We start from the raw sequence: 26,085 nt of genomic DNA, 5'->3' as shown, positions 1-26,085 counted from the left end.
GGGATTCAGACACATGTAATATTGATGTGTTCATATTCGTTCATCAACCCAATTTCCTCTAGAATCTAATCAGACTGACAGGACAAAACCACAAGGCTGTTTGTTCAGACATACTATTGATTCAAGTCTGTGTTCGACTGACCCATGCGCATTTATAAAGGGTTTGTATGGAAATAATTTAAGCTTCACATAGAATCTATGTAGCCATGGTTTCCGTTCTCATGGCTTATCAGATTATACAATCTCTTGTTAGTTACCGTTTGCGCTCAGCGCATCGGCTTTGGTTGGAGATACAACGCTTATTTTGTGTATTTTCTGTAATCAGTCATTGATCTGAAGTGGCTTGCAGCGTGCTTATCAAACAATGGATCAAAATATGAGCTAATATGACAGAGTGGTGATAGGGATGGATAGGGGGGATGACAACTTGAATGAGATTTATAGTGAATTGAGGGCTAGGGGGTTTACAGGAGTTCCTCATAGAAATTCAGAGCATGCCCTTGAGTGATATTGAATCCCAGTCCGTGCATGTCCTGTAAATCTAGGGCAACAAAAAGACTAGTGGCCTTATCAGTTTAATCTGGGTGGTTTCAGAGGCCCGGTCACAGAGGCGAGGCTCATGGTAAGTCACTTTAGTATTCAATGTCAAGAGACTGTCTAGGGCCGCCATTTGGTTTTTATTGAAAATGCTTTTCTGAAAGGTCACTCAGACCATAGTTCTTCCAGATGTACTTTAAGTGCCAATGAGTTTTAATGAGTGCAGTGCACACTATAGACATATTAATGACTTATTGCCAGGCTGATTTGTGTTCTCTCTCATACATGGTTTGCTCTTTTTTGTTTGGGTTTGGCGAAATGTTATTCTGCTCACAATGTTGGTCTTTTTAACTGACAAACAGCCATTGCTTATCTTTCAGCGATGGACAGGAGACTTTAAAACTTAAATGTCAGGACGTGAAATTGATCCTAGGCCATGGTCGTTTAGTATGTTTTGTGTGTTTTGGCAGCTTTAGGTGTCTCTCGGGTTGTGAGTTATCGTTTTGTGTCTGGGGCAGGAGGCAGGCTGGAGAGCATGTGGCCCCTCTGTTCTGAGGGAGGGTCCAAAGCTTATTTTGGGCCAGGAGCAGGACTCTAGGGTGTAGCTGATCTGGCCTTAGCCTGTCTGGGGAGGGGATTAGAGGGCGAGGGTTGAGGTGAGGGTTTTGTAGACAGGCAAACAAGGGCTTTATTGACACTACTAATTTCCTTAATATTTACCAACATGTCTGACCAATTTATGGAGCTCTGCCACACATTCTACACAGTTCTTGAGAGTGGAGAAGCTCTCTGTGTTAGACCAGTGGACAACCTGGTTACAGTAGGAGACTACATGAGAAAACATGAACAGATGAGATAGCCAGATAGCAAGAAAGGGCTGGGATTGCATGTGACAACCTTCTTCTGATCTTCTTATCTTGGTTTTAGCTCAAAATGTTACTGTTGGACAGTAAGTGCTTCTTTGGGATTATACACATTCTGTAACACACATTTATCATGGCTTCAGGAAAAGGAGGAACTAATCCTCAATCCAGCCCTCATAGTCATCCTATTGTTTCCAATAAATGCATGGTATTGACAGAAATGTTTCTGTACATATTACATTTCCATTCCATTGCAACAGTACAGCAGATTTTATTGGTATTATTTCCTAATCAGAGTTCAGAGAGCAAATCACTATATATTTACATAAAGATGCTAAACATGGGGAAATATGAAATTTAAAGCTATAATGGGGGGTGAATAAAGCAGTGAGGGGAGATTAAGAAATGTGCAAGGTTGGAGGATGGTGTACTCTCTCTCTCTGTCTTTCTCTCCGTCACACACACACACACACACACACACACACACACACACACACACACACACACACACACACACACACACACACACACACACACACACACACACACACACATAAACCAAAGCATGTTTTTAGCTTTTCAGTGGAACACTGACTGAAGACAATAGTAATCAATCATTCAAATTTTATTTAAAGAGTCAATTTCATACCAGGAGGCAACACAATGCACTTTAAAGTGATGGCATTGCTTAATGAAGTTGACCATGTTGGCATACTGACCATGGCGTATCATGGCATTTTACTTACCATCTATATGTAAGTATGCCATTGAAAAACAAATGTTATACCTCCTGAGTTGTTCTTAAATCTTCTCATCTCCATATATTTATACAATTATTTTCAAAGCTCAATGATCAGAATTGTGTGAAGGGAAAGAAAGATTAACTGCATTTCTGCTCATGAAATTTGTTCTTGCATCAGTAAGACATTTGAAAGTTACCATGGAAATCCATGAATGAGGCATGTAGAAGTAACTTGCAGTGAACCCAAGAGCTAAGAGATTAACTGTACAAAATGTACGTCTCTCTAATGGGCAGTCATTACGTTGTTGAGGGTTAATGAATAGTGGCTCTTGTTATTTTTACAGGCGTCACATTTTGAAAGTTTAATGGCGTAGTGTAGAAGTTCATATTTTCAGTGTCTTTGTTTCACTCTTCGCTTAAAGTCAACATATCGGTTGGTCCAAGGTCCATTATAGTAAGTATTCTTAATCATACTCCATTCAGTCTCAAAAGCATTTATAAGATGTTAGAAGCTTTGCTGGTACTGACTGTGTGAGGTTGTCCAGACTTTAAAATAATTTTGCATTGGAAGAAACCTTCTCACCCCTGAATGTGTCAAAGGTCTCATTGGGATCCTTGATTGACAGTCCGATGAGCCTGTCTGATGTTATGGCTCCTATGGCTTCTCCTAAGTTTGGCCCTTGCTAGACTGCTGCAGGCTATTTTCTGAAAGTTGATCCTAATATAATAGCTCTAACTGGGAGAGAGAATAATCACACCGACACACAGGAAAGTGGTGTTCATTGTTAGTACGAATGGAACATATCAGGTTAAAATATCTTGACAACAAATGGGGAACTGTGGGTAGCTATTCCACAACTTTATCATCATGGCTAGATCATGTAGTCCTTACTCAAACAGATCTGAAGATTGACAAATTGATACATTGTATTTTTTCTCAAAACATGCCCTTATACTTTTGTTGACTCGTTGGGTGAGCATTCGTGAACAACCGCAATGTTCCCCTGACTAGAATATCATTATATTTTACCTTTCCTCATATGGCAATCATGTTAAAGTCTCAGATACTGGTTTAAGTGCTAAGTGCAGTCGTGAGGCTTTCTTCATTTATCCTGGTCCACTTGAATAGTCTGGAGATGAGCGATGAGAAAACCATCTCTCAAACCTCCTTTCATCAGTGATGTAAGACTAGTGAAAACAATCATTTTGTCCTCATGATTGCACTTCATAAGGCTCCTATCTTTAGTCCATCAATGGAGGAAACAGAAGCTGAAGGAAAGAGAGAGAGAGAAAGTGAAGGAGAGGAGAAGGAAGAGAGCGAGAAAGTAAGGGAGGGAGAAATAGAGAGAGGATGAAGGTAAAAGAGTTTGGTCAAACCAGCCTCTCATGACACATGGTGGCTATCTAATCATGCCAAATTCAAATGACCTGGCTTCTTGGCACTGACTTCTGGCACGGAGTCCACTCATCTGGCACTCCCCCCTCTTCCTCTGGGCTCCTCTAAAGACCCACCGAGAGGGGGCTTCAGCTTGCGACAGTCAAGTGCTGTTGGCAACCAATTAATGAGGGGGTGTGGGATCAAAACACCTTGCACAGTGCTTTTCAATGTCTCCAGTTTCCATAGGCTCAAGCGAGGGGTTTGTGTCAAAGGGGAACAGGTATGGCCCCTTAGAGCTCAATTAAGTCTTTGTGTTGTTTTTTTTAATCAGCTGGTAGCTTTGTGACCCACCGACCACCTAAATGTGTTGTTTTTCCTTCTCGTCTCGCCCGCCAGTTGGGTTTCTGAACCTGAGCCTATTGGACAGACCAATTTTTCCCTGGGAGAGGGCGGCACTCTGCCACTGAATCGTCTGCCAGTAGAGTTTCCCCCATGCCAGCTCCTTTTCATCCCTCAGAACAAACGCCTGCATTATTCAGTCTGCCATCTCGCTCTAAAGCGGGTGTCCTATCATCACGCCAGCCTGCCGGGCTACAGTCTACCAATATGTTTACCAGAAGGCAGCATATTAAGCAATTTATACATACCCTTTTGTTAAACAGTATGGAAATTTGAACCATCGGCATGGCCAAAGTTCCTATACAAGTTACATTATGTCCAAACAGCAGCTAATAGTAAGTAACTTCTTGATGGGACAGTTGATGATTCTTATTCAGTAATTCTAGTCCCGCTACTGAGGAGTTGAAGTATGCTTACAAGCTAGCGAATAGCCACCATGGTGCAGCCAAGCCTCAGTTGATAAAAGCCAGTCCGCACTGGAACATTGAATGTGTTTATATGGAAGCACAGTACACTCGCTTTAAGTGTCTGCTGCCTCGTTATTCTCTCTTCCCTTGTTTAATGGACAAGGGATGGTGTTGGGAGGTCAGACAGTCTGCCCTGCCAGGACCCAGCAGGCTTGCAAAGTATGTTTGCTTAGTGCCATTACTGCAACCATGGTTGAATCCCATCAGCCACTGTGGTAATGGCTAGTAAGTGTCCTTGTTCGAGGTACAATCAGAGAACTGCACATCGGCCCTGCTCTGGAGGCCAAATAAGATTTAGTCTGAGTCGTGCTGAACTAACGACTCACTCATCCGGTCTGCTTCCACTCTCCTGGCAAACTCAGCTGATGATGTCATTACCTTTTCTGAAAATATCCTAAAATCACTTTAAGTGCTAATTGATGCCTCAGCTTTTAACCTTAGCTGTGAAACGAGTTACAGGTTTAGAAATGTAGTCTTTCACACAGACTTCTGTCAATTTACGATTGTTTTCAACCACAGGCACATCTAGTCAAATGTAATCTATCATCCCCTGAGAACAAAACCTGGAGTTAATGACCTGAACAACAGAACATACCCTAGCTGGCTGCATGCATATGGTACGGTTTTACTGCTGCCATCATTCATCCGCACGGTCCATGACCTTGTTGAACTAATCGGGAGACCTCAAAAGCTACCCTGCTGCTATGCGTGGTGAAATATTCTTAGGTTCCAGTCTGATCTATGTCTGGAAGGAGGAAGGCCACAGGTTATTGACCCTGGACTTCTATTGGGTCCCTATGTTCTTCCTTGACAAATCTGTCACACTGTTAATGGAGGCGTGATAGTAAATCGATGGGACCCCGCATAGCTCCTGTAGTCCATCAGGTTACTGTAGTATAAACTGCAAACCATAATTGACTGCACATTGACTGCAATTGTCCTCTAAGTGTATTTTTTGGCAGTGAGTGTCCTGTTTAAAGATTTGCCTAAAGGAAGATAGTATGTCTCCACTGTGTGCTAAGTATCAATTTCAAAGACAGCCTGCCCGTTGCACTGCACCGTTAATTTAGAGGTATCATCTGACCCCCCCCCCCCCCCACACACACACACACACACACACACTTCATTGTTAACACTGAAGATGACAGAGAGAGGTAGAAGAAAACATTTTCCTTCTGATAAACCAACACCAGATTGTAAAAGGTATCAGGGTATTGAAGAAGAACTAGGAAGAGGACTTTCCATTTGTAAGGAGTTTTACATGCCAGATTAATGTTTTTTGTTATACCTGTGCTGGTTTAGCATCCATTTCCAACCCCATTCAGTGTACGGTTAACTCTAACTGCGATCACTGCCATACCTGGGGGTGAACACTGCATTGACACAATGGTTCACAAAGCTGCACGATAGTCTACAAATACATCATTTACCATTCCAGGTTCTAAGAGAAAACATGTGTACAAATTGAGGAGATCATGGGAGTCCTTGAGGAGTCACGCATCTCTCACTGAACAGGGGAACATGAACCGAGAGAGGAGAACAGTTAAAAAAGGAAAATAGGTTAGTACACATACAAATACAGTGTATTTTCTTAATTTATGTTACTCTTTATACTCTGGCGGTCCATTAAAACACACATGGACATTCACACTGAGAAGTTTACTTGATCTCATGCACACGGACTGTCCAACACCCACACCCAACCGTGCTCAAAGTGTTTATTGGATTTTGTCAAATAAATGGCTACTGCAGTGCTGATACCATAATGGCTTTGGAGAGCCAATAACTTGATGTGTCCACAGACGCTCAGACAGGCAGTATATTAGAGGCAGGCGACGGTCTAGGGGGGGATCTCCCAGTATAAATGTGTCTGAGCCCTGGGATGGAGGAGAGATAGGCTGGTTCTCCATCACCCTTTGAGTCCCTCTGAAGGCAAGAAAGGGGAAGAGATAGTGGACAGGTGTGTGTATGTATGTGTCGGTCTATGTGTGTGTGAGAGGGCTGGTGAAGGGGAGCGAAAAATGATCATATTTCAGGGTTTTGCGGGTTGGTTTTGTGCAACTTTTCTTTTACTAACTACATTTATTGACACAAAGATATTGAGGCAATGTGGACATTTAAGCCCTTTTGTATTCCATTTCTTATTCCATTTCACCCTATATTTCAAGTTGTTTGGTACTATGGTTCATGAGGAGAATGGTTTTGAAGGTTGTACCAAATTTGGACAGTACAGCAAAATCTATCATGGCGGACCTTATGGGTCCTTGAGGCTTTTTTGTTCCCCATGAGAAATAAGGCATGTATACAAATTTTCAGGCATTTTGTATCAGGGTGTGAGCAGGGGTAGGACCCAAATGCACGAGAGATGCGAGGCATGGTCGAAACAAGGGTTTTAATTCTCAAAAACGGGGAACAGATAGGGCACTCACAGGGACAGGTATTGTAAGGACAAGACAAAGACTCGACACAAAACAGAAACCTAAATACACAGAACCAAACGACACACAGGTGGACACAATAATGCTAACGAGAACAGGTGAAGACAATGACAGGGAAGCACTAGGGCAGGACAAAAAACTGAAACCGGGGGGGGGGGGCACGGCTGTGGCCGTGACATTTTGGAGAAATTGGGAGCAGGAGAAGTCACGTAGACTTTGGGCGTGGCTTATAGCGCCACCTATGGGTGTACGTGGGCCACTAGCTGTCTGGGAGTAGTGAGTGACCTGTTGTATCATTGGGCCAAATTTGAAAAAAATCAGGTTGAGGACTTTTTGAGCTATTGAGCCATGACATGGAGAAGAGGAAAAATAATAATAAGAATACTAACAAAAACAATCGGTTTCCTCCTACCGGAGGAACCGTAATTATTTGTCTTTATTTCAGTGCCAAAAAGGATTCGGTCGGTTCTGAGTGCACGTCCACGGTGTGTAACATTAGCGAAGTAAGGGCTGAGAATGTTGCTAAAATAATTGTGTGACGGGAAACGGTAAGGTTAACTTAGATATTCATCTTTCGCAGTCTTTAAATCCCCTCCCGGCGTATAACTAAGCAAATTAAATTTTGTTTGAGATTGGTTGGCTGGACCAGGAAAGGACAACTGTATCAGGCTCAGAAAGTGGGAGGGGATAGCTAGAAATGCAGAGTTTGCCATGGAAAACCTGCTAGCGAGCAGGTTAAGTTCACAGAGTAAGTTACCATGGACACTGACCAAAAGTTACCTCTCTTTCTGGAACGGAAAACCTGGAGTATGCCTCTTTTCAGGGTTAACCAACTCAAAGTTTTCACTAAATCCGCTACCTAGAATACCCCCAGGTCTGTTCCTCTTTTTTGGACCTAGAGTGAGACACTAAGTTCTTTGTGTCATAACCCGCTGGGTAGCTCACATTTGAAGTAAAGAACGGAAATCAAAACAAGTAACCCACCGTCCCCACTCATTCAGCCCTGATACTCTCCCAGCATGTCAATGTATAGCCCTTTTCTAATGGACTTTACAGGCGTCCCCAGCCAGCGAGGCAATGAGGTTACAGAGCTGCAGTGCTTGTCAATCACACAACAAGAACTGCAGTGATCTCAATACCTCCTGGGCTTTTTGAAGCTGAAGAAAGGAGTGCCCTTTTCCTCATCCCTACCTTGAAAAGCTTTTTATTTCTTTAAAAATGAAGAAAATATAAATGGACTTAAATGAGTCCAGCATTTTTTACATAACGGGATGAATATGTTTTAGTTTTTTGCATGGGCTAAGTTTTGATGCATGGTGAAATAATTCCAGCCTTCCAGATTCTTTGAATGATAAATGACTGGGCTGTTTATCACGTATCATTAGGGTTAATGTTTTGATTCAGGAAAGTTATAGTGTATCTCAATGGGGCTTATACTTTGTTCACTAGAAGTATCATTTTTCAACCTGGACTGTTATCTCTACAGGGTGAGGTCACTCTGTTCAATCCCAATGTCCATCACAGGCCAAACAAAACCATGTTTGATTTTGATATTGGCCCCTCTGTGCTCCAAACCTACTGAATTTTGCTGTCTGGCTTTAAAGTCCTGATTCAATTTACAGGTCTGCAGAAAACGGTGTGTGTGTATATTGTGTGTGTGCTTTTAAGGAAGACAAAGAGATGGTAACTGAGAAAGAGAAAAAGAGAAAGAGAGATTCTTGGTTTCATTCCCATCTGAATCTCTCTCGTAAATCCCCCATGCTACTGCTGAGCATGCACCCCTCCAGCCCACAAGTCTTCACTTCCTTCACAATCCTTGTTTTAGTGACTTTCTGGTAAGAGTCACCCAGTCTCGTTAGGCCAGTGTATGACAGTACAGTTTATTGTTGTTGGATGCTCCGGTTGGGAGCACAAGTGATATATTTAACTTCATTTACAGCATTTTGTGCCTGGCTTGTAAAATTGCTTTGGGTCAGAGTGGAAGTTCTGAGGTCCCAGTCTCGATGCTCTAAAGTGGCTTATAACACATGCTGAGACAATATCTTGTTTGTTTAAATAAAAATAAACATCCTTTGATCTTTGCTTCAGTCCAAGTTCAGCTGTTATCTGTATCTGTATAAACTTTCTATGTAAAGACAACATTCGGAGTTGGTGTTTGAATAACACAGCTTTTGTATGTCAAGTAAAGGAGAGGGCGTTGTGTATAAACCATACCTCTCCGATTTTTACCTTCTCAAGCTTGAATTGACTCAATACTCTTTGATAGTATTGTTCAAGCCTAGGAAATGTACCTACACAAAGCATGCAGACTCCATGCCAATTGATAACATAATAACATTATCAACCTTCAGACTTACAGTAGTGGATTCATTTGACAGGTTGTGTGGCCTTGATAAAAATTGTTATGTATCTCATTATGTTCTCATTTTTAAATCATAACAAGATTCTGTAAAAGTTTCTATTGAATATCTGTAGACAGTACTGTATGCTGACAATCATTCAGCTCCACTCAAACAAATGTTTCAACTCAGTGGCGCAAGTGAGGATTGCATTTGAAAGACTGGGTGAACTGAGCTTGCAATGCCATCAATTATGTAACACCACTACCCATGAAATAATATCTATTTGACATGAGATATTCTGTTGTCATACCCTCAACTTGCCCTTGGAACCCTGTCAGGATTGCAAAAAGTTTCATCTTTATTTTCTTAGTTGCTCAATATCAAGAAATAACAGACAGTCATACACCAGCGATACGGTATGGTTTTGAGGTTATGACTTCATTCTTGACAGTATTTCTTTTAATTAACAAGTGTTATGTGGATATTGAAATAATAACAATGATGTGTCAAATTGAAAGATAACAAAACGAATACATGACTGTACCTTTAACAATGGTTGACATGATGTTCAAAAAACCATGAAGACGATTATTATAAAAGATACATTATTGGTCAAGCATAAAAATAACATGAGGTCCCACTAATAGCAAACCGGATGCTTATCACTTGATAAGATAACATTCATACTCTATAAAATCCCAGAAAAGAAACACATTCCAGGTCTTTCTATTGTGTCTTTATGACCAGTCGTTTGCTTTCTTCCAATAGACCTTCACATTTGGCAAAATCAACCCTTGGTATCTGGAGGTGGCTATAAATTTCCCACTGTGCAGACTCCCCACTGCAGTAAATTGTCAGATCGGTCAGATAAGGTTGTAACCCTTTGCCAGCTGCCTTGGTCCCTGAGGACTTCTCAGGTTGTTCAGAATGTGTGTGGGTCAGTGGGGTGTAACTTGTACACTTCTGGATTTGTTTTACAGTCTGGCAAGCTTTGAACAGCACACAATACTAAACTTTGTATTTGTGTGCTTTGACTGTGCACCCAACTTATAAAGGGGAAAGGTGTGACTTGTCATAACTCTCTTTGTAATGTACCTTTCACCTTTTACAGCCAACTAGATATCCTGTCTTTTGGTCTGTGTAAGATCTTACTTGATCATTCCCAAACACAAGACAAAAGGAATTCAGTCAACTTCTGAATTTTAGGTTTCTCAGTTTTTATGATGTGACTGTTAACCTGTTGCAATACAGATAAGGAATCCTCTTTTTCTTTTCAGATGACATTTTCAGATGAGGGTTGGGGATGAGTTACTGGCCTGCACTAGTCTATGGAATGACTTGGCTTGATTCATTTGAAGAAGTGCTTGAAGTAAGGAGCCATACTTCCTCTGGTGCTCTCCCACCAGGCTCTTTGCTCTTGCACAGAAGCTGCCTCTGTAATTATAGCCTTCTGGGTTGCAGGGTTGCTGGTCCAGCTCTCTCTATCTCTCTCTTTTTCTCTGTCTCTCTCTCTGTGTATTTCTCTCTTTCTCTCTTCCTCTCTCTGTCGCTCTCTCTTTCTCTCTCTCTGTTTCTCACTCTTTCTTACCTCCTCTCTGTTTCTCTCTCTCTATGTCTCTGTCTTTCTCTCTGTATCTTTGTCTCTCTTCTCTCTATCACTTTCTCTCTCTCGCTGTCTCTCTGTCACTCTCTCTGTCTCTCAGTCTCTGTTACTCTCTTCCTCTCTCTCGCTTTGTTGGTCTCCTTTCTGTCTGTCTCACTCTCACTCTCTCTCTCCCTTTCTCTCTCCCTTTCTCTCTCTCTCTCCCTTTCTCTCTCTCTGTTTCACTCTCTCTCCAGCAAGTCCTGCAAACATACATTCCAAAATAACCGAAATGTGAAGGGAACCAAGCAACCAGACACCAGATTGGATGAGGGGATGTTTACAGAAGACATGCCTTTGAACACCTGGTTGATGTCTTGTCTAAGACAGCCCAAACATGTACAGCAACTCTGTCATTATATCAAGGTGTCTTTTGTAAACCTAAAGGAATAAGGTGACACTGTTGTTACATCATATTTCTGACTGTATTTAAAGACTGATTTACACGTAAAGACATTATTAAATGTCTACACCAAAGTGACAATTTCAACAGCATCTTCTCTATGCTATCTATGTAGTATTTGGTGTCACAGAGCTGACAGGAGATGTTGCACTATTTTATCAGTGGGCTTGAAGATACCTGGATGACTTATATGTTGAATTATGGAACATTACAGTGTTGTTTAGCTGATGAGTGAGATCCACAGTTGAGATGATACTGTTGTTGCACTGTGTCTTGATAATGAAGAACCATTCCTTGTCATGAACCACTGTAATACTGTAGAACTTCTGCTGCACTCACTGTATGCATTATGGGGTAAATTTGGATTTTGCATCATTGCGTAGTTCTCATTATGAGCACCAATGTATATATCCAGGGCATTAGTGGTTTCTTTAAAATGGAGTTTGAATTCAAGCAGAACAACATGTCATACTCAGTGAGTAGCTCAGCACACAAAAAAATCTTAACCTTTATAGCAATATTCAGTGTACGTAACTGAACACATACAATGCACTTTAAAAGATACACACATGGTTTCAATCGCTTTCTTGTGTTCCGATTGGGTTTCATTAGAATACATGTACCCTGTATTATTTTAGCAGTGCGGGAAGGCTTTGGGGTAAATTATACGTAATGAGCATTTTCTGTTGAATGGTCCGAACTTACATTAAGTGAGCCCAACAGGACTCCAAATTGTTTTTCTTTTTGTGCAGCAAGCAATTTGGGTTGTGGATATAAAGACCACAGACTGCACACCTCAGGAGATTCCCAGAATCCCACTGGAGTTTGAATTGCTGGTTTATCATTAATAAACACTTAGGATTCCCCATCTCTCCCTCCCTCCCTCCACTCTCTCCCTCTCTCCCTCCACTGTCAGAGGTGAATCATTAGGTGTCTTTATTGTGGTTGGATGTGCCACTGGGCTGCCTTGAGGGTGGCAAGAGAGAGAGAGAGAGAGAGAGAGAGAGAGAGAGAGAGAGAGAGCAACAAAGAGACAGAGAGAGACAGAGAGAGGAAGAAAGACAGAGAGAGATATAGAGAGAGAGATAGAGAGAAAAAGCTCCAAAATATATTGTTTTGTTAAGCTATTGGACCCAACATTTTGTGAGATGCTTAAATGAAAATGATAATTTCCTCCCTCTAGCAATGGGTCTCATTCACCAAATGTTTTTAAGAACAAACCTTCAACCCCACCTACGCAGTTTTCATGAAGATTCTGGCATTCACCAATGTTTTGTTATTTGGGATTTGTTCTTTAGTAAGAACAGAATTTACACACACTCAAGAGCACTCTTACACAAATTGACATGACATGTTTGACATGTTGACATGTTTGCGCAAATTAAGTAGTTATACCGTTTTCGTCCGCTCTAATTTAAAATTGAATATTTCTCTCCTTTATAATTTTGCGACTAATTAGTTTGTTTGTTTTAATAAATACACACTTCGGCTCATTTGTAAAGCACTTTGAATTGTCATTGTGTATGAATTGTGCTAGGCCAATATAAATAAACTAGCCTTGCCTTGAATTCACATCAATTATGTTAATGGGGATCCTTGCCATCCAATAATAAGTGACTACACCACAAAATGGCGTATTTACTGCTTTGTATCCACCACTGACGCTACTAAATATGATGTGTCGTTTTCGCTAACTTCTTGCAGCAGTACCTCCACTTCAGAATTACAAATGTTTTTCTTTCTTTTGGAGTTGAGGCCTCCACCGTCTTTGCCATGTCGTTTCGACATTTTTCTGAGTGTGCACACGGTCCTGCCATCTCATGCCTTTTTATGGGAAGTAACGGGGCATTTACCTAGGCTAAATAGGAGCAACGGGGCACAAGCTTTCAATTTACGACATATTGGGATTCATCATTCTAAGACCATACCTGCGAACAATTCTGCTGTTTAGGAACACGTCATGAATCACACGTTGACTTTTCTTAGGAACTTTCTTAAGAACAAATGTCAGAAATAACTTAGGAAAATATTGGTGAAAGAGGCCCATTGTTCCAAGGGAGAGGAGAACTGATAAAAGAGACAAACCATGGAACATATTGTCACTGCTACAGTGACTACAAGACTTCTGTGGCAATTGAGCCCTTTTTCATTTGCTGCAGTGAGGTCTCCAGTGACCAAGCAAACGTGGATCAGGAAAATCAATTGCCGAGTAATAAGAATGCGAATTGAAACTGTGGGGTCAAAGTGTTGGTGGCCCCGGGGGAAAAGTAACACAGCTGGTAACTTGCCCAACTAGGCCATCAACCCCCGGACAATCCCAGTGCCGAATGAACTATTAGTGCTTCTGGAGACAAGACATTGTAATAGTCCAATAATGTCAATAAATATTTTAGTATTGGTAATAGAAATATAAATGCCATGAGTTTTTCAAGTGGAATCATTATACCCACAGCCAGAGCATTAACAATGCCAGACACAATGGAGGCATAGACATAAAAAATTTAAAGTGGTGCAAACAGGAAGATATACTATTCCAAACAGAAGCCTATGTTTTCCTTTGTCATCGACTATGGTGTAACATGTTACCATGTGATAACTGCCTCCAAATCCCTAACATGAGTTGTTACGGCATATTTCTGGTATAGGTTGCTTTTGGGCCTGGTCTTCAGATGGCCTCCCTTGCTGACCACACATACTGACATTTGACCCTCTATCCATCAGGGCATCCGTGATGCTGTGATGGATGGTTGTTTTCTTGGCGGTGTGGGTGTTCAGAGCTCCTCTCTGTTGATAGCTCACAGATGATTTATAGTAGTCAATGGCCGCCATTACACAAGGAAGTGCTGGGGATTCTTGACTAAGACTTTCCCTCCATCCTGTTCTACTTTTCTTTACGATAGTAGCAGCAGTGGGGAGAGGGAGAGAGAATGAGAGACAGAGGCCAAACCACTTTCTGAGAAAAATATTATCCGCCTCAATTTCCTCCCAGCCCTTTGACCCTCAAATTTCTGTCCTGAATATATAAATAGGTCATGTCTAGATTTATAGGAAGAGCCTATTTCATTTAAAGTTCTCCCTCCATCCTTCAAAAGCATCACATTTACGGTAATTAAATAGTCACCCACCTCCTCCCTTTGAGTCTCACCCAGATACCAACAAATGAAGAATTAAATGATCAGACACTAGCAATTCGACAGACACATGGAGAATGACTGATACTCATGTTACCCTTAGTGGACAGAGTGTTGGGTACATCTCTTCAACATGGTCTGCATGTTACATTTGTGGACCACCCACATCTTATCAGACCAGTCCCAAGGTGGACATCAATCATGTGCTGTGCTAGGCTGGGCAGTGGTGCCCCTATCTGGAGACTGATGCTGGGCCTGACATTGGATATATTGGGAGATGGATATACTTTGACAATAGTCTTTATTCAGACAGCACAGCTCTCTTCACCGATGGTCATCACCTGTCACTGAGGCCCTTCATTTGATGTCCATAGGTCACGGTCAGCCAGGCTGTCATCATCCTGAATGATGACAGCTGGCCTTACTGTGGGTCATTATACATGTTTAACAAACAGCAATTGGATGTCACTTTCCAGGTCATGACGTTCTTCACGTTGAAATGTTAATGAAGCGTTGTAATGTAATGGGGCGTTCATTTGTTTCACAGTTTGTACAATGTTGCTTCTCACACATGTTTGGCTCTGTGTGTTATACATGTGCTTGTGTGTGTGTGTGTGTGTACGGGAATAGGAGCTGATGAGCCTTATTGGCAGTTCTGAGGCGTGACTTGTCCTCTGTTTAGCACCCTGCTGGATTACTGACACAGGGGAATGGGGCTACGGAGCTGAAAGGAAGTGTTGATAAGACGCAGACAAGAAAGAGCGAATGGGGGTGGGGGACTTGGATGGGGGAGGACACAAAGAGAGGGCTTTGGTGCAAAAATAAAATATCAGTTCTGAAGAAGACAGGACGAAAAGAGAAGAAGCTAGCAGAGAGAGCTCAATTCAAATGCCGACAGAGAAGGTGACATTTAAAGATATCTCCAATCCATATCTCCTATAAAAGGAAAGGTATCACGTATATAAAGGACACATGCAATTTTTCTTCAAAGTAATTAGTAGAGAACATATGGCTTCGATGTGATATCATTTATTTTTAACCGATTTCCAATCATTTCTGAACAAGAACATTCAAAACATAACATTGAGAACATTACCATGGCCTATTAGCATATTAACGAATCTCCACTCTCTTCAATTCCCAGATCACTTTACTTTTAGCCAGCAGGCTTGCCAATTCTCCACCTGTCGGCATCGACATTCATGATATGAATGAGGTATGGCTGAGGTATGAATATGGCTGAGGTATGAATACAAAACAAGTAAGACACACTATGTGAGAACAGAAAAGTGAGGAACTCAGCTGTTTCAGTTAGACTCATCCCCTTCCCGTCCCGCTCTAACATGATGCTTTATATGATTCCGACCTCCCTATTCCATTGGCTACCATGACCCAAACTAAGCTTGTTTGTCCCCCCAATAGACCCTTGATCTGCCTTTTGTTCTTCCCAACACCTCCCATTCATGTTCCCGTTGGAGGGCAGACAAAGGAGTCAAAGAGGGAGCTGAACCCATGGCCCAGACAGACTGGGGAATAGGGGCCATAAAGGACTCGGGTTGGTGTGTTTCAATGGGACTGTGGTGGGGATTCCTTAAACCCGGGAAATTCTCTGTTTGGACCCCACCCATCCCAGCCAATGTCTGTCTAGGCAGGATGCTTGAATTGCATTGTCACACTACTGTAAAACGTAATTTTACCATGTCCTTTAGTTTTTATTTATTGCCTTATCTGTAATAACAATGTTAGGACTGCACTTTGGTCTTATGGTCATATGAAGGATGGCTGTGAATATGGAACAATATAAATTGGTCAATAATTTCATCAAAACATTTGTATTCTGTGTAGTATAGCCTGATTGGAAAGCCTGCAGACAGAAGCCATGCTGTCAGAAGGATTTCCAGGCTTAGTCCTCCGTGATGCTTTGTGGCGCAAACTACATCCCATATATCTCCATCAGCTTGTGGTATACGTTAATCTACACTGGAATAAACCCTGACAAATACTGTGGCAGTCTATCTCTTCCTAACTGTGCAGTGTGGCATTAATAAATCAACAGTTGAGCTATAAGATGTACTGCGTGAACTGCCATGCTGTTCCTCAGGCGGCTGTGACGAGCTTAGAGCTGAGCTTGTGGAGATATGGAGAAGGTCTCCATAGACGTTATTAGAACATAGTACGATATGAGCTGATGGTGTAGACATACAGTACATCATCCACACGGTCTTGGGATGTTGCATTGGTTCATTTCACACTGGAAATGCAGACAGGATAAATGAAGGTGTTCTTGCCGGAGTTTTTATGCTCTCCTTGTTCAGTGACAAACTGAACACTATGTTTACTGTCCAGAGTTTAGTTACTATGAAGTCTCAACACAGGTTGACAAGTTGAGTTGACAGTTACTGCTACAACCACAGAGAACACATTACTGTGGTGAAAGTCGAATACCATAGAAACTCAACTTTTAAAATGTGTACACACACTGTACATACACTTTTACTCATGTTCATTGTACAGCAACAGTGTTTAAATGCAGAGAACCAATTCCTTGATTGGCTCTCTTAAAGTACTTCAAACCAATCCGAGGTTAGGACTTGTACACAGTTTCTGGAGTGGCAACATGCGGTATAGCCTTCCTCAGTCCGTCCATTCAGCTTCCCCAATAAAAATAATTCAGCAACCCTATCTTTGCTTCCTAGAATCCCTCATTCACGGCCGAGTCCGTTGTAGGAACCCAGTCAGGCGGAAATGGTTTGCTTGTTTTGACATGTTCTGTGCAACCTTTGTTTGTTTGAAGAAGTTAGCATTAAGTCTCTACAGGAGGCTTAAACTGGAGAATTATATTTTGTCATTAGACAAAATATACAAAATGTTTCGATAGAAAATCATACCATGAAGCATATCTTGGTGTTTATGTCGGGTGACCAGATTTGAGTTTGTGAAAAAGAGGATACTTCGTCGTGTCGACGGGGGGGGGGGTGTTGGGGTGCTGGCTGTGTATTGCATGTCGCACTATCTGATCAAAATGACAGTCAGAGCTCGCGCAAGATGGTGGAATGTAAGGGAGATACCCTTTCCAAAACTTGTAAGGGCGTAATAGTTTGTGAAAGACCCAGAGAAACACAAAAATCCAACGAGGCAAAATCCCGGACAATTTTGGAATCCCTGCCGGACGCATTTTTTAGGTCTCGAAAAGAGGACATGTCCGGGTAAAAAGGACGTCTGGTCACCCTAGTTTATGTTTGAACTCTCCTTCCCCACATGATCCATAACACAGGAAATTATGTTAATTATTTAATCATCAATGTTTAACCCTTCCTGTCACAAATAAACACTGGTGTGATGGGGTGTAACAACTATCAGATTTTTTATTTCACACCCTTATGTATAATGCCAATGTGTCATTCATACATGTCTACTGAGCCCTGAGATACAGCAGAGGTGTGGTGACCACAGCTGACAATGGGAACAAGGCTCCAACTGTAACAACACAAACGGTGTGGGGGACCTCGCTTTAATACAGGTCACAGGTCAGGAGCAGCTGTAAAGTGGAAAGGTCCTCTCATTGTGTTGATACGTTTTACAAGCTTTTTTTTTCAAGGCTGGACACAGTAGAAATGTGTGTGGTCCAAATAATTACTCTGCAGTGGGAAAGAATGGCTTGCAAGAAGGAAAACAATTATGGATGATCGTTTGTACCAGAGCTATGTGTTGTCATTTGTTTCCCTTACTGAATTCGAATTATTGTGAGGTTGTCTTTCTATAGTACCTAGGCTGAATCAATCTTTCTGCGCTCAGATTTGTTAATTGCGAAAGAGACAGAATTCCATGCCTTGCTCTCCCGGATCTCTTTGCATGCCTCTGTCTCATCCAACATATTTACTGAGCCGTGTCTCTCCTCGCTGTTATGAATTATGAATCACTCCTAATAGGCTCTTTTACCCTTGTTTAACTTACAGTAGGGACAGGCTTATTTTTGCTGATGGCTGATTTTACTGGCATTACACCCCCGACATTACACTTACAGGGCAGCGTCCATCGCTGTGTTATTGTCTCATTACTGCATCGTGCAACATGGGTTCCTGTTCACTGAGCCTGGATCTCTACACACCGTGATCTTTCCCTGTGACCCTCCCTGAGAGTTTAACCCTTGTGGTCCCGGCTAGCACCTGCATAATGGATGAAGCAGAGACATTGGGAGGGAAGGGAGTGACAGCATAGGGCCATTATTACCTGGGACTACATTTTTAATGAGATAAACAGGTCTCTTCAGGTCAACTGCAGCCTCGTACACCCTCAGAGGGTGGTGTGTGTGTGTGTCCGTGTGGGTATGTGTGTGTGTGTCCGCCCCATCCGTTGCCTTATTGCTGCCCGCTCTGATACAGAGAATTGCTGCAGGGGCTCCGTCTTATAATTAGGTCTCACTGTCATTGACAGAAAGTGTCTCACTTCCCACAGAGTCCTTCTCCTCGCCTATAAGTTGAAAGCCACCAATTATATGGTGGCATGAAGACCTTATTAAATGTGCTCGAGGCAACCTTTGCCTCAGTTTTCCTTGGTCTCACCAGATTAAGTTTTCTGTCGAAGTGCATTATACAAAATCTAGTGCATCTGCAAGTGAGAAGCAACAGGGCATTATTGATTGCTTTCTGTTATGCTGCTTGGAAAGGGCAGGGATTATTGAATAACCCAATTTGTTTGTGTTGTACTAAGTTGCTTAATAGCACCCATGAAGTGAAACAGTACTGGTTCTGTAGTTTCTTAGGTTGTCTTTAGTTGTGTGCAATGCTGTAGCATTTAGATCCGTTTTATACCCTTTCTACTTGATATATTCATGAAATGAATACATTGTAGCTTTGCACTTCACATTTAAATGTCAGTGGATAAATGTGAACAACTGTGCTAATGAAAATAAAATATTCCCTCCAGCAAGTTTCTGGGTTCTGAAGGTATGAAATTGGATGACAGGGAAGGATGCTCACATAGATGTCAGCGGGGAAATCAGACCTGCTCCATGCTTATTTTTTCGAGAGTCTGTAGATGGTGGAAAGATTCACAAACAGGGAGAGTGTTCTCCCACAGCAATTCCCCCGTCCGTGAATCCCTGCGATGCCTTGGAGGAGAGAAAGAGAGTGACAGGAAGGTGAGAAGAGGAACAGATGGAGAGGCGCGCTACGTGTTCCCGTGGTCGCGAGGACTCTGACGCTCTCTGCATGTACAGACATACTCATTTAAAACAGGTGCTATACTTAGACATGCGGCTGTGCTGTACAGCTTCAACACAAATGACAAGTCTCAATACAACCCAGTTCTGAAAGAAATCTGCCAATTTCTTATTATCCCACCCAGAAATGTATAGAATTACCTTATTCCCAAGGGAACAGCAGGAAAATGAATTTAGGGCCCAGAGTCATTGAATATGCTCTATTACCCCATAGTGGTGATACATATGTGCCATTGTGTTCTATATGGGATTAGGAGGGATCTTTTCTGCCTGACTGGTCACTGCTTCTCAATAACAAGGCGAGGATCATTTCCCCCGCTGAGAAAGCTGCTCTCAGCCCGGCAGTCTCTCCTCGCCACACACCACTGCCTCCTGCATGGAGCAAGGCTGACACAAGCAATGCTTATTTCGCCCGCGAGTGGCTGCGCTTTGGAAAGAAGGACAATACCAAAGAAGTCTCGGTCACCCAAGACAAAAATAAATACGATTTGAATTTGTTTATGTTTGCAATGCATGTCAATCAACGGGATTGTACAATGGCAGGGCTTATCTCCATTTCATGACACATCAAGCAGGAAACTGATGTGGGCTGATTTATTCGTCAAAGGCTTCTTGAACATCCCCCTGGGAAGGTCCTCGGCACCAACACCATCAGCACCAGCTTCTTTGTAGCCCCTCTATTAGTCTACGGGGTCACACTCTGATTTAATGAGTGTCACTCCATCCTCTATGTTGCTGGCTCTTCTGGAACATCTTTGAAGCACATATTGGAAGTCCCCTGCTACCCTGCTTTCCTATGTAGATTGGAGTGTGTGTATGTGTAGTGGGGGAGGGGGGGGGGGGTCCTGAAAGCCGCATGGAGCTGTGTTTTTCAATTTTCTTTTTCTCTGTTTCTGTGTTTACTTGAGGTGAGGTGGATATTTAGTCTGTGCTTGGTTTGTAATTGAAGCCAGCATCCTCCGAGTCTTGCTCTACCTGGAGCCTGAATGATGAGCCAGCGTGTAGAGAGCCTTAGCTACAGGGGACAGTAGGTAGCCTAAACACACTAATCAAGGAGCTGTGTACTCGCAGACAATTGGAGACAAACTGGGTGAAGGTAGTTATTGAGGGGGCAAGTCAAGTATTGGCAAGGAGAACTCCCCCCTACCCGTATTCATGGTAATTATCACCACCAACATCAGGACCGTCAGCATTATTGTAATTGTGACTGTTGTCATCAGAAGAGGAGGTAGCCTATAAACCCCCAATGTCAAAAATAGTATGTTAATGTTCCTTCCATTGGCTGTTCCACTTTGTGGCTAATGGTCCTCCCCCCTCTTGCTTATATCCATCCCCCTTCTTTATTCTGTCTCTCTCTCTCTTTTTTTGTGTGAGTGGGAGCCAGCCTTGAGGCATCCTGTTTCAAGTCCTTAGTTTCCAGTCAGAGAGGAGGGGTATATTTAAAAGCGGTAGGTGGGAGTGGGGTCTGACCGCAGTGTCTACTGTTTAAGAGAAAGGGAATTCTCCCTCCCTCTCTCTTTCACTCCCTCTCTCCTGGTTGTGACTCGCTCTCTCTCCCCTCGCTGGCTACAGCATCAGCAGGCTCTCGAGGTGGATAGAATAGACAGACTGAGAGGAGACCAGTGAGAAAAGATGACTGAGCTGTCACTGCTATAGAAGGCTAACACACAGACTCACAAGAACAGTTGTTGAGACAGGTTGATTTGAAGCAGTCTCTTCCAGAGTTTGAGGGCTTGATTCAACTAGCAGAGAAGATTTCTTCAGTGGAGGTTGTAGTGAATTCTGTCAAAGGTAAGCTCCTGTCTCTCCTTACCTCCTTACCTCTCCTTACCAGGGAGTCAAATGGCTGAGCGGTTAGGGAATCGGGCTAGTAATCAGAAGGTTGCTGGTTCGATTCTGGCTGTGCACATCAAATGATGTTGTGTCCTTGGGCAAGGCACTTCACCCTACTTGCTTCGGGGGAATGTCCCTGTACTTACTGTAAGTCGCTCTGGATAAGAGCGTCTGCTAAATGACTAAATGTAAATGTCTAAATGTACCTGTGTGCTATATTAGGATGCTCTCTGAATTGGACTACAAAGACGTGTTGAAAGGTATAGCATGTCTGCTATTTGTCAGTATTGCAATACTATTATTACATCTCCATGCTTAATTCAATTTCCAAATTGACATTCCTCAAAGAAGTGTTGAGTTTAGTCAGAATTCATTGATTTTAATTTGTTTTACTCCTAAATATACATTGAGGGAACATTTCTTCACTGACATCTTATTAAAAATATTGGTATGGTGGTAGAAAAAATCTAAAAGAAATGGGACTTATTTGTGTCCGTCTTTAACAAGCTTAAACTTCAGTTAGTGCCTGAATATTGCAAACATGCTCAGACATGCCAATGCGAATTTTTGTTGCACACATTTGCAAATGTATTATTTGCCACCTGAGCAAAACTTGACCTTAAAACATTCATTGCCAGATTGAGTCAACTGTGTGATCCAATAAGCTGAGAAACTTCTAAATAATTCTGCCCGACTTGTGGCTTGTGTTGAGTTACGGGCAGCCGGGGGTAGGGGAGTGGTGATAGTCTGTGTGTACTGCCTGTCAGAGTGTGTCCAGCCTTCTCTATTTCTCCCCGGCTACTGTGTGTGTGCCAGCAGACAGCAGGCTTCTGTAGCCTGGGAGATGGACAGCTGCTCTGCATTAGCGATCTGTTCTCCACTCTCTGCCCTCCCTTCTCTATCGGCTCCTCTCACTGTACGCTGTCGAAGCTGGCGGCTCCACTGACACAGGGCTCACCCCCCCCCCCCTCCCTGAGAGCCATGTGCTGACTGTTCAGCCTGGCATGAGGTTCTCATACATTTCCTCCACCAGAGGACTAAATTGTAAGGAGCTTACTTGACAGGGGTTTTGGTAATAGCGTCCCACACAGAGAGCACACCTCCTTGAATAAGAGGTGTGTGTAAGTGAGTTTGGGTTGGGGACACCACCCAACCAAACCGGAGGGGTAGCAGGAAGTGTGTGTGTGTGTGTGAATATGGGGGTTACAAGAGAAGGAGACCCACAGGATACCAGGGCTTCTTCTGTTGGATGGTAGTTCATCATAGGGACATGTACTGTAGTCACAATGTCAATTTACATTTAATACCTGTGGATAACAGTTTGGACTGTAAACTTGAAGAATATTTTATGCTGTGTTGACTTATGTAGATTGTTTGCTAAATTTAACTTTTACCTACCCATATTTTTTGTCATTAATTTTTTTAAATGTTGTTAAATTTTTTGAACAGTTGACATTAGTTAAGATTATTATGATGTTTTCATGACAATTGTTTGTATTGTTTGCTCAGGCTTTGCAAGTAAAGGTTTTATTGTGCTATTGCGAAATGCAGGATAGCCATTGACACTGACACCCTGTGCTTGAATGAGTGGGAAATGGGCCTTTGTTTAGACAGCTGTTTGTCTCCCTCATCTCGTGCCTGGTGTGTGTGGAGAGTAACTGCATTCAGCCCCACTTAGCTCCTGGGTTTCTAGCTGAGGGAATAGGATCTGTGGTGTTCTGTAATGACCCAAGGAGGTGTCTTTGGACATGCTAGTACAGACATGAGGCAGGTGAGGAGTTGAGCTGGAGTGCATTGCCCAAGGAACTCTGGATGGTCAGTGCTGTCTCTAATGAGTTGTCATCTGAAATTCAAGCCACCCATACCCATACCCCGCCCCCACCCCACCCTCTCTATCACCCTGCCCACTCACTTTCATTCGTCTCTTATTAAAGTATGTCGGAAAATTTCATGTTCCGAGGTCCTTACACTGGATTCACTTATTGGCAATTCCACCTTAAATTGTACAGTACAGGCATGTGTTTATTAGAGTTATATAGAGGTTGTAAACAATCCGCCGAGCATATCCAACAACTCGCTGGCATAGTCACCTGTCTGCCAGATGGTTTCACAAAGAGCTTTGTGCAAACCATCGGAGTACCTGATAGTGAGCCACAATATACAAAGCACAAACGCTCTGGTGCTGAGTGTAAGGAACATGTTGTTTGCTTGTGGTAGGTGGTTCAAGCTTTCCACATGCCTAGACACCACTTGTAAGGAATACCACATTTCTCTTTGGGGGATGTAGGCTGGCGTACATGTCAGAGTTGCAACCCAGTAGATTGACCTTAAATGATTGTGCTTTCTTTTATACTTTGATTTGGTGCTCTGTCAAGTTAGAAAGAAAAGCCTTTCCGCTTGTCATTTCTTCCGACTGGCCTCTGATGAGACAAAAAGATCCTGGCAGATTAGTCATCAACAGAGAACAAAGGTTCCCTCAATAGAGTCCAATGTCTTTAAGTGCTGGAGTCCCAGATGGTTTCTAATGTTCCTCTGATGTCAATGTGCGGGAGAGAGCAGCGAGGCACTGGACTCAATGTTCCAGCTTCCATTGTGCAAACCAGGGCCTCCATTGGTAGAGTCAAGAAGATCAACACATGTGACAGACTCTGCTCTGACATTATGTTTTCAACAACATGCCCCATCTCATTGGAATATGTATGCCTTGGACAAGACAGGCCTATTGAAAGAGGTAGTTATTTAGATTGGTGAAAATGGAAACAGGGGAAGCACAATAAACAGCAGACCTCAGGGGTTGGGGTCATTAAGCTCATACAAGTGTCTGAATGTATGCCACTCCCAGTTTGGACACGGGACACACTTTGGGCTTTCATCACAGACAAAGACAAACAGATGTCCACATATCATAGCCAACATGCCTGCCTCTGTTTCCGGGTGGGGGACGGGGGGACGACGACGACACTTCCCTTCCCTAAATGAACCTATTTTGATTATTCTGTTACAAGTGGAAATATACACTTGTCTGTCATCAACTGTCCTTGTCTAAACCCTTTAAGTCCTAAATGTGCTCTTTGCCTCATCATCTAGTCCTTGCCAGTACATTTGGTCCATTCAAAGGACTGTATTCACAGTGCATTATGTAAGTAAGAAACTAGTACCAAGGACAGAGAAAACACTAGTGTTCAGATTTACTGCTCCAGTCTAGCAGCAGCACAGGCTCTCTCCACACCACATACTTATGAGGCACTCCCCAGGAAAGGAAACTTTCTGTCCACTGTTGATTGATTGTTTCCTGTCCTACGCAAACAGGAAAATCCAAACTGTACCTGTCTAACACAGTACACGAAGTACTAATCATTGAATCAGAAGGACGCAAAAAAAATATTCCAGGGTCTTTCTGGGTAGCTGAGGAATCCCAGTATCCAACCCCAACCCCTCATATATCTGTTTTTGATGCCACTTTAGATGACACACTTTAACCAATTGAGTTTACAAAATATCACTTGAGGTTATCTGATATGCTAAATGAACTGGCTCCAGTCTTGTTGTATCACTGCAATGGAAATTCTGGTTATCTCCTCCTGCAGTTAACTACCTGAGATGGAAGGTGTTAGTTACTCTGTAAGTCTATCCCCATCTGTCTTCAAGGTTGGCCTCAATGGCTTTGTGACAGCATTACGACATGGCTGGTCAGGTAGGATACGAGGAGATTTTTGCAGTGTAGCATGTGTGTCTGGAGAAATCCTAGGTTGGTTGTGTTGTAAAGACAACAGATGAGGCTCTATTCTCATTTCCCACACAGAGGTTGGACTGAAAAACTGGATTGAAGGTCATTAGCCCTCAATATGTAAAAGAGACCTCTTAAACAAAAGACCAACAACCAATAGACTGGCATCACTTTTCTCGGTCTGGATTATTTAAAAAAAGCAGCGAAAACTTTAACACAGTGGGGGCTGCAGAGGCTCTAAAGAAAATTGATGGGCTCCATGACAAGAAATTAGAAAAAATCTTGAGGCAATACAATTGAATTGAGATTTAGGCGTTGAAACCTTGCAATTCTCAGCCGTGTGCATAGATGGCCTCATTCTTTGTCTTACTATCTTGGTGTCAGAGTTGGAAAATTGTTTTCAGTAAAATAAATGTTGGTATCAGTAAAAAAAACGGGAGCTGTAAATAACCCTTGTGGTCCCTTCAGTGGGATTCTGTTCACCCTTGGCACAGTGCATCCAGATAAGTGTTTCTGCTGCTATCACAGACACCCACCCCCATTTTGCCTTATCAGACACGAACACACCAACCCCCACCACTCCCCGCTATCTGTGCCATCAGATCCATCAGGGTCACAGAGCACAGACACACAGATAAAAAAAAAAAAAATGACGGCAAGCCTTTTTATCCGTCAAAAACAGCCCATATTCCCATTTCATTTCCATTTAGCAAGTCAAATGATGTTTGTGCCATGAAGGAAAAAGATCCCAGATAAGCTATGCCAAGAGGGTTGTAATCAAATTAATGATACACATAATTGATGTAATGACCTCCATCTGCTTTTCACCAAGTTCTAAGCAATTTATTTAGTTAAGGATTCTACACTTTAAAGTTCCTCAAAGTTCATTTAAATTGAATTTGATTTAGCTTCTCTAATCATAATTGTTGCAGAAACTGTTCCCTGTTTGAGAAAGTACTGTT

This window comes from Osmerus mordax, chromosome 28 (genome assembly GCF_038355195.1).
Source record: "Osmerus mordax isolate fOsmMor3 chromosome 28, fOsmMor3.pri, whole genome shotgun sequence".
Lineage (NCBI taxonomy): Eukaryota > Metazoa > Chordata > Actinopteri > Osmeriformes > Osmeridae > Osmerus > Osmerus mordax.
Note: the sequence above shows the minus strand (reverse complement) of the source record.